The sequence below is a fragment of the Salvelinus fontinalis genome, chromosome 40 (genome assembly GCF_029448725.1).
Source record: "Salvelinus fontinalis isolate EN_2023a chromosome 40, ASM2944872v1, whole genome shotgun sequence".
Classification (NCBI taxonomy): Eukaryota; Metazoa; Chordata; class Actinopteri; order Salmoniformes; family Salmonidae; genus Salvelinus; species Salvelinus fontinalis.
Genome location: NC_074704.1, coordinates 7,944,457 through 7,951,997, shown reverse-complemented (window position 1 = coordinate 7,951,997; position 7,541 = coordinate 7,944,457). Strand labels below are relative to the sequence as shown.

The 7,541-nt window shown below is 45.9% G+C and overlaps 1 pseudogene; it reads left to right on the top strand.

The window, feature by feature from the left end:
- Positions 1–383: 383 nt before the first annotated feature.
- Positions 384–6,604, top strand: LOC129839248 (uncharacterized; annotated as a pseudogene).
- The last annotated feature ends 937 nt before the right edge of the window (positions 6,605–7,541 follow it).

Here is a 7,541-nt window from a genome sequence, read left to right as displayed (position 1 = left end):
CGCCCTCCAGTGGCAGAATAACCCTGTCTCTCTCCTCTGTAGACAGCATCCAGTCTGAATGAGAGTGTATGAACGTGTTTCTGTGCTATGATCCATAGAGGCCTCTATCTCACTCTTTTTGTCTCACAGATCTCATTTTGTCTCTCTCTTTCTCTCTTTTTCTCACTGATCTCTTTTTCAACCTTCCTCTCTCTCTCTTCTATGTGATGTAGGAACAGAGATGTGATTGGTTTAGGAGGAAGAGGAAGTGTCTGTCAGAAATAACACTTTGTAGGGGTTTATACTAGTTGAGAGAGAGAGATATGCAGAAATAGGGAGGTACATAGTTGTAAGAGTGCAAAGAGTGAGTGTGAGAGAGAGAGAGAGAGAGAGAGAGAGTACATTAAGTACATTACGTTTGTATTTAAGTTCCTATAAGTAGAGAGAGAACAGAGAGAGTTGTAGACTTGGACACACAACATTATATCAGGACCTATAAACAACTGGACCAACCTGGAGAGAACACAGCATTATATCAGGACCTATAGACACCTGGACCAACCTGGAGAGAACACAGCATTATATCAGGACCTATAGACACCTGGACCAACCTGGAGAGAACACAGCATTATATCAGGACCTATAGACACCTGGACCAACCTGGAGAGAACACAGCATTATATCAGGACCTATAGACACCTGGACCAACCTGGAGAGAACTCAACATTATATCAGGACCTATAGACACCTGGACCAACCTGTAGAGAACACAACAAGATGAGGATCCTGCTGATAGTCATCCTCCTCTCCTTCATGACAGGTAATAAGCTTGCTATAACTCTCTATAACAATGTAATAACATCCAGTTAGATTTCTTATAAAGGCTGCTGTGTGTGTGTGTGTGTGTGTGTGTGTGTGTGTGTGTGTGTGTGTGTGTGTGTGTGTGTGTGTGTGTGTGTGTGTGTGTGTGTGTGTGTGTGTGTGTGTGTGTGTGTGTGTGTGTGTGTGTGTGTGTGTGTGTAAAGTGAGGATAGTGTAGGAGTCCTATCTGTAAGTGGTATTACAAAACACTAAACCAAGAGGTATTTTCTGTTGTCTGATTGACAGGTTGTTTGAGCTCCTTCAAAGTGACAGGATACTCTGGAGGAACTGTCATCATCGACTGTCATTATTCCACATTAGACAGAAGTCATGACAAATATTTCTGCGTTGGGCAGGACAGTTGGAGTTGTGAGGATCAAATCAGAACTGGATTGAAGAACACCTGGTTCCACACTGGTAGATTCTCTCTGTATGACGTCACTGGAGGAAACTACTTCAAGGTGATCATCAGACAACTGACCAGACAAGATGAAGGGACCTACTGGTGTGGAGTGGACAAACCTATTATACCTGACAGTTATACCGAGGTAGAGCTGGATGTGAAGGAGGGTGAGAGACCTTTACTTTAACTTAATAAAATGAATTTAGCTACATATGTTATCACATGATCAGTACCACTAGTCAATGAAGTCAGTCTATAGTATTAGACTAAGATTGTGATGTGTGTTCCTATTGACAGGTGACTGCTGTGAGAAGTCAGTCACAGAGACGGCCTATCTGGGAGGAGAAGCTACCATCAGATGCAACTATCCAGACAACCATGAGTTCAGCACCAAGTATTTCTGCAAGGAAAGCAATGACTTCAAGACTTGTGTTAATATGACCTCTGCTCACCAGACAACTGCAGAAGCTGGTCGTTTCTCTGTGCCTGACAACAGAAGAGAGAGATTCTCCACAGTGACCATCAGGGACCTGACTGAAGATGATACTGGGACCTACTGGTGTGGAGTAGAAACCAGCAGGACAGAACAACGTTACATTACACTGATCACACAGGTGAAGCTGCTTGTTAGAAGTGAGTATAAACGTCTTCTTTCTCTTTAACATGTGAACATAAACACACTCATAGTTACACTCATATCTATTTGATAAAAGTAGTTTAATGGAAATGACAATTGCATGACATTTTAATGTCATTTACATGTTTAATGTGTTTGATACCGTTCCATCCATCCATTCCTTCCATTGTGATTAGCCAGTCCTCCTATATCTCTGTTCACCAGCCTCCTCTGCTCCTCACGCTGTACACCTGCAGTAACTATGTTATATACTGTCTGACCATGTAAATAATATATAGCATTATATCATATCAATATATTAGTTATAACTACAGTATGTTATGTCTGACAATGAAAATGCTGTGCTTTTAAACCAGCATCACATCTAGAACCTTCTGAAATATGCTGTTATTAACTGTAATTAACTGTTATTAGTTGTCAACAACCAGTTAAGTGAAATGTATCATTGAACTAAACATCTTATCAGTAGTAGTTGTTCAGTGGTGGACAGCAGGCAGTCAGTGTGTTAGTGGAGGCTGGGTGTGTCTGTGTGTTTGTAGTGGTGTGAAAAGACACTGGACCAGAACACTGTTACTTCCTCTGTAATGTCTGTGTGTTTGTAGTGGTGTGAAAAGACACTGGACCAGAACACTAACTTCCTCTGTAATAACTGTGTGTTTCTATATCTGTCTCAGTATCACTAAGCAGTAATGTGTTCAAGATATAAAACCCCAAGTTTCAGTATGAATGTCATCATGAAACCTGCAGAGAGAGAGAGAGAGAGAGAGAGAGAGAGAGAGAGAGAGAGAGAGAGAGAGAGAGAGAGAGAGAGAGAGAGAGAGAGAGAGAGAGAGAGAGAGAGAGAGAGAGAGAGAGAGAGAGAGAGAGAGAGATGGTGACCTTTAGTAACTTCACCTACATGTACATCTTACCACAATTACCTCGACACCCATGCTCCCGCACATTGACTCTGTACCGGTACCCCTCCCTCCCTCCCTCCCTCCCTCACTGTATCTATCTCTCTACATCACTCTCTTTCTCTGTTTCTCCCTCCCTCCCTCCCTCCCTCCCTCCCTCCCTCCCTCCCTCCCTCCCTCACTGTATCTATCTCTCTACATCACTCTCTTTCTCTGTTTCTCCCTCCCTCCCTCCCTCCCTCCCTCCCTCCCTCACTCACTGTATCTATCTCTCTACATCACTCTCTTTCTCTGTTTCTCCCTCCCTCCCTCCCTCCCTCCCTCCCTCCCGGCGCGGCGCTGTGACAAATAGCATTTAATTTGATTAGATAAAGGAGAACTAACACAACAGGAACAAGATAACTGTCTTTACATCTGTCTGTCTAGAGAGGAAAGTTACAACAATATGTATCATGCACTGTATCTATCTCTCTACATCACTCGCTGTTTCTCTCTATTACCCTCCCTCCCTCCCTCACTGTATCTATCTCTCTACATCACTCGCTGTTTCTCTCTATTACCCTCCCTCCCTCCCTCACTGTATCTATCTCTCTACATCACTCTCTGTTTCTCTCTATTACCCTCCCTCCCTCCCTCACTGTATCTATCTCTCTACATCACTCTCTGTTTCTCTCTACCTCCCTCCCTCCCTCCCTCCCTCCCTCCCTCCCTCCCTCACTGTATCTATCTCTCTACATCACTCTCTTTCTCTGTTTCTCTCTGTTTCTCTCTATTACCCTCCCTCCCTCTCTCCCTCTCCATATGACTCTACCTGGTACGTGCCTCCTAAGAAGCGGTAGGTGCAGGAATCAGAGCAACAACAGCAAAATAATCCCGCACAAAGAATTAGCAGGCAGCGGAGGTTAATAAACCCACCGAAATTAACTAATAGGACACACGTGTAAACAAAACAGACAGACACAAACCAAAAGGAAAAAATTATCGTGGCAGCTAGTAGGCCGGCGACGACAACCACCGAGCACCGCCCGAACAGGAAGGGGAGCCTCCTTCGGTGGAAGTCGTGACACTACCTGCATCTCTCTCTCTCCCTTCACCTCCATCTCTCTTTCCCTCCCTCCCTCCCTCCCTTCCTTCCTCCCTCCCTCCCTCCCTCCCTCCCTCCCTCCCTCCCTCCCTCCCTCCCTCCCTCCCTCCCTCCCTCACCTTGCTAAAACATTTTCCAACCTGTCCATTGTTTTCAGAGGCACCAACCACCACCACCACAACAGCAACAACAACTACAGCACTTCCAGCCCCAGCCACCTTCATCTCACCATCATCATCATCATCATCATCATTACCATCATCATCACCATCATCACCATCACCATCATCATCATCATCACACACACACACACACACACACACACACACACACACACACACACACACACACACACACACACACACACACACACACACACACACACACACACACACACACCACAAAACAAACACACACACACACACCACACAACAAACACACACACAGGTCTATAAAATTAGAGTAAGTACCTAATATGGAATTTTGTTGTCAATGTTCATAAATTTTAATTAATCTAATCGTTCTGCAACCCAGAGTTTGCAAATGAAACAGACAGAATTCCCAGTTTACAATAGTTAAATCAATGTTTATTCACGAGAGCACTCTCCAGTTCATATTTAAAGACATCCATTTTATACCATGCTCCTTACTTACGCACACACATGCACACGAACATTAGGAGAGTTATCTTCTTTTCCAGAGAACTCACCACTGTTTATCACTACCCAGCCGACAGTTCCATTCCCCCGAGATTAGGGAAACCTGGAGGGGTACACCCTGTCCTATCATACCTTTCTCAGAGCTCTAGCCGGGTCGGTTCAAACACAGTGTAATTGTTTCTAGGTGTTTTCTTAGGCACACACATTCCTCTCTTTCCCTCAACCTAGTTGGACTTATTGTAACGGCTTTCGTCTTCCTCCTCGTCTGAGGAGGAGAAATTAGAAGGATCGGAGGACCAATGCGCAGCGTGGTAATTGTTCATCTTGATTTAATAAAAGTGAACACTCATAATAAAAAAAATAACAACAAATGTGAAAAAAACGAAACAGTTCTGGGTGCAGACACACGAAGACTGAAGACAACCACCCACAAAACCCAACACAAAACAGGCTACCTAAATATGGTTCCCAATCAGAGACAACACAAAACACCTGCCTCTGATTGAGAACCTAATCAGGCCAAACACAGAAATAGGAAAACATAGAAATACCAACATAGACTGCCCACCCCAACTCACGCCCTGACCATACTAAATAAAGACAAAACAAAGGAATAAAGATCAGAACGTGACAGCACCCCCCCCCCCCCCTCCCCAAGGTGCGGACTCCGGCCGCAAAACCTGAACCTATAGGGGAGGGTCTGGGTGGGCATCTGTCCGCGGTGGCGGCTCTGGCGCTGGACGTGGACCCCACTCCACCATTGTCTTTGTCCGCTTTCTTAGCGTCCTTTGAGCGGCGATCCTCGCCGCCGACCTTGGCCTGGGATCCCTAATAAAGGGCCCCACTGGACTGAGGAAACTCCTCCGGACTGAGACAACAAAAAAACACCTGCCTCTGATTGAGAACCATATCAGGCCAAACACAGAAATAGGAAAACATAGAAATACAAACATAGACTGCCCACTCCAACTCACGCCCTGACCATGCTAAATAAAGACAAAACAAAGGAAATAAAGGTCAGAACGTGACACTTATGTTTAATACTTTCCTTATTCCTTATCCATGCTACATAACCTCTAATCCCTAATGGTTAAGTTTCCGGGTGGAATTAATTCATCATTATCTGTAACCTTATAAATTATTTTTATCAGTTACCCTTTTTTACAATGTCTCAGCGCTCTGTCTGTCTGTCTGTCTGTCTGTCTGTCTGTCTGTCTCTCTCTCTCTCTCTCTCTCTCTTCCTGTCTCTCTCTCTTTCTCTCTCTCTGGTGAGTGATGTGTGTGTGTTGTGTTCCACAGGATCTGTCTCTTCAACACACAGAGTGAGTCCAGACACAGTAAACAATGAAGGGGTCAGTGTCTGTATTTAAATTATTATTTTTTGACTGAGTGAAGTCATTGAGTGTGTTGTATTTGTCATACTATTGTCCCCTCTTCCTCTACTCCCCTCTCTCATTGTCTCTATCTCTCATTGTCTCTATCTCTCATGATCTCTCATGATCTCTATCTCTCATGATCTCTCATGATCTCTATCTCTCATGATCTCTCATGATCTCTATCTCTCATGATCTCTCTCTCTCATGATCTCTCATGATCTCTCTCTCTCTCTCTCTCTCTCTCTCTCTCTCTCTCTCTCTCTCTCTCTCTCTCTCTCTCTCTCTCTCTCTCTCCGCCCTCTCTTCCTTCTAATCCTCCCTCTCGCTTCCTCCTCCTCTCCAGGGTTGTCATGGTGAGGGTGACTATGAGGAGATAATGGAGCGCCCCCTACAGTCATACTCAGATGCTGCGACCTCCACCATCTATGCCACTGCCAACTTACCCACAAGCTACTCTGACTCTCCCCACTACGCCAGCGTCAACATCCACAAGACTCCCAGTAGCCCCAACGAAGCAACTGCCACCATTTCTAAAGAGGGCAGCTGCCCCAATGAGGCCAACGCTGCCATTACTACACAGGGCACTTCATCATGTGACTATGCTACTGTGAGCTGTCAAAGCCCCACCTACTCTACTGTCAATCATCCACTCTGCTCCTCTTAGGCTCCTCCCATCGACTCCACGGGCAGCCTACCCATAGACACTTGAGTCACTGGCAACCAATCACAAGATACATACACTCACAGTAACTACTTCCTGTTCTCTCAGTGACAGTGAGTTTGCATGTCTTGCCCGGTTGAGCGGAGGTATCACTTTATGGGATGTGTTGTGTTAAGGGGAATGTGACTGGACCAGGGGGATGTGATGTGTTAAGGGGATTGTGTCTGGACCAGGGGGATGTGTTGTGTTAAGGGGATTGTGTCTGGACCAGGGGGATGTGTCTGGACCAGGGGGATGTGTCTGGACCAGGGGGATGTGTTATGTTAAGGGGGATGTGACTGGACCAGGGGGATGTGTTGTGTTAAGGGGGATGTGACTGGACCAGGGGGATGTGTTGTGTTAAGGGGAATGTGACTGGACCAGGGGGATGTGTTGTGTTAAGGGGAATGTATCTAGACCAGGGGGATGTGTCTGGACCAGGGGGATGTGTTGTGTTAAGGGGAATGTGTCTGGACCAGGGGGATGTGTCTGGACCAGGGGGATGTGTTGTGTTAAGGGGAATGTGTCTAGACCAGGGGGATGTGTCTGGACCAGGGGGATGTGTCTGGACCAGGGGGATGTGTTGTGTTAAGGGGAATGTGTCTGGACCAAGGGGATGTGTTGTGTTAAGGGGAATGTGTCTGGACCAGGGGGATGTGTTATGTTAAGGGGGATGTGTCTGGACCAGGGGGATGTGTTGTGTTAAGGGGAATGTGACTGGACCAGGGGGATGTGTTGTGTTAAGGGGAATGTGTCTGGACCAGGGGAATGTGTTGTGTTCAGCTGAATGTTGAGGACCCAAGACAACCCAAGACACCACCTACCAAACCCTCAACACAACAGCCCAAGACTCCACTTACCAAACCCTCAACACAACAACCCAAGACTCCACCTACCAAACCCTCAACACAACAGACCCAAACTGAAATGATGACACCATTACATT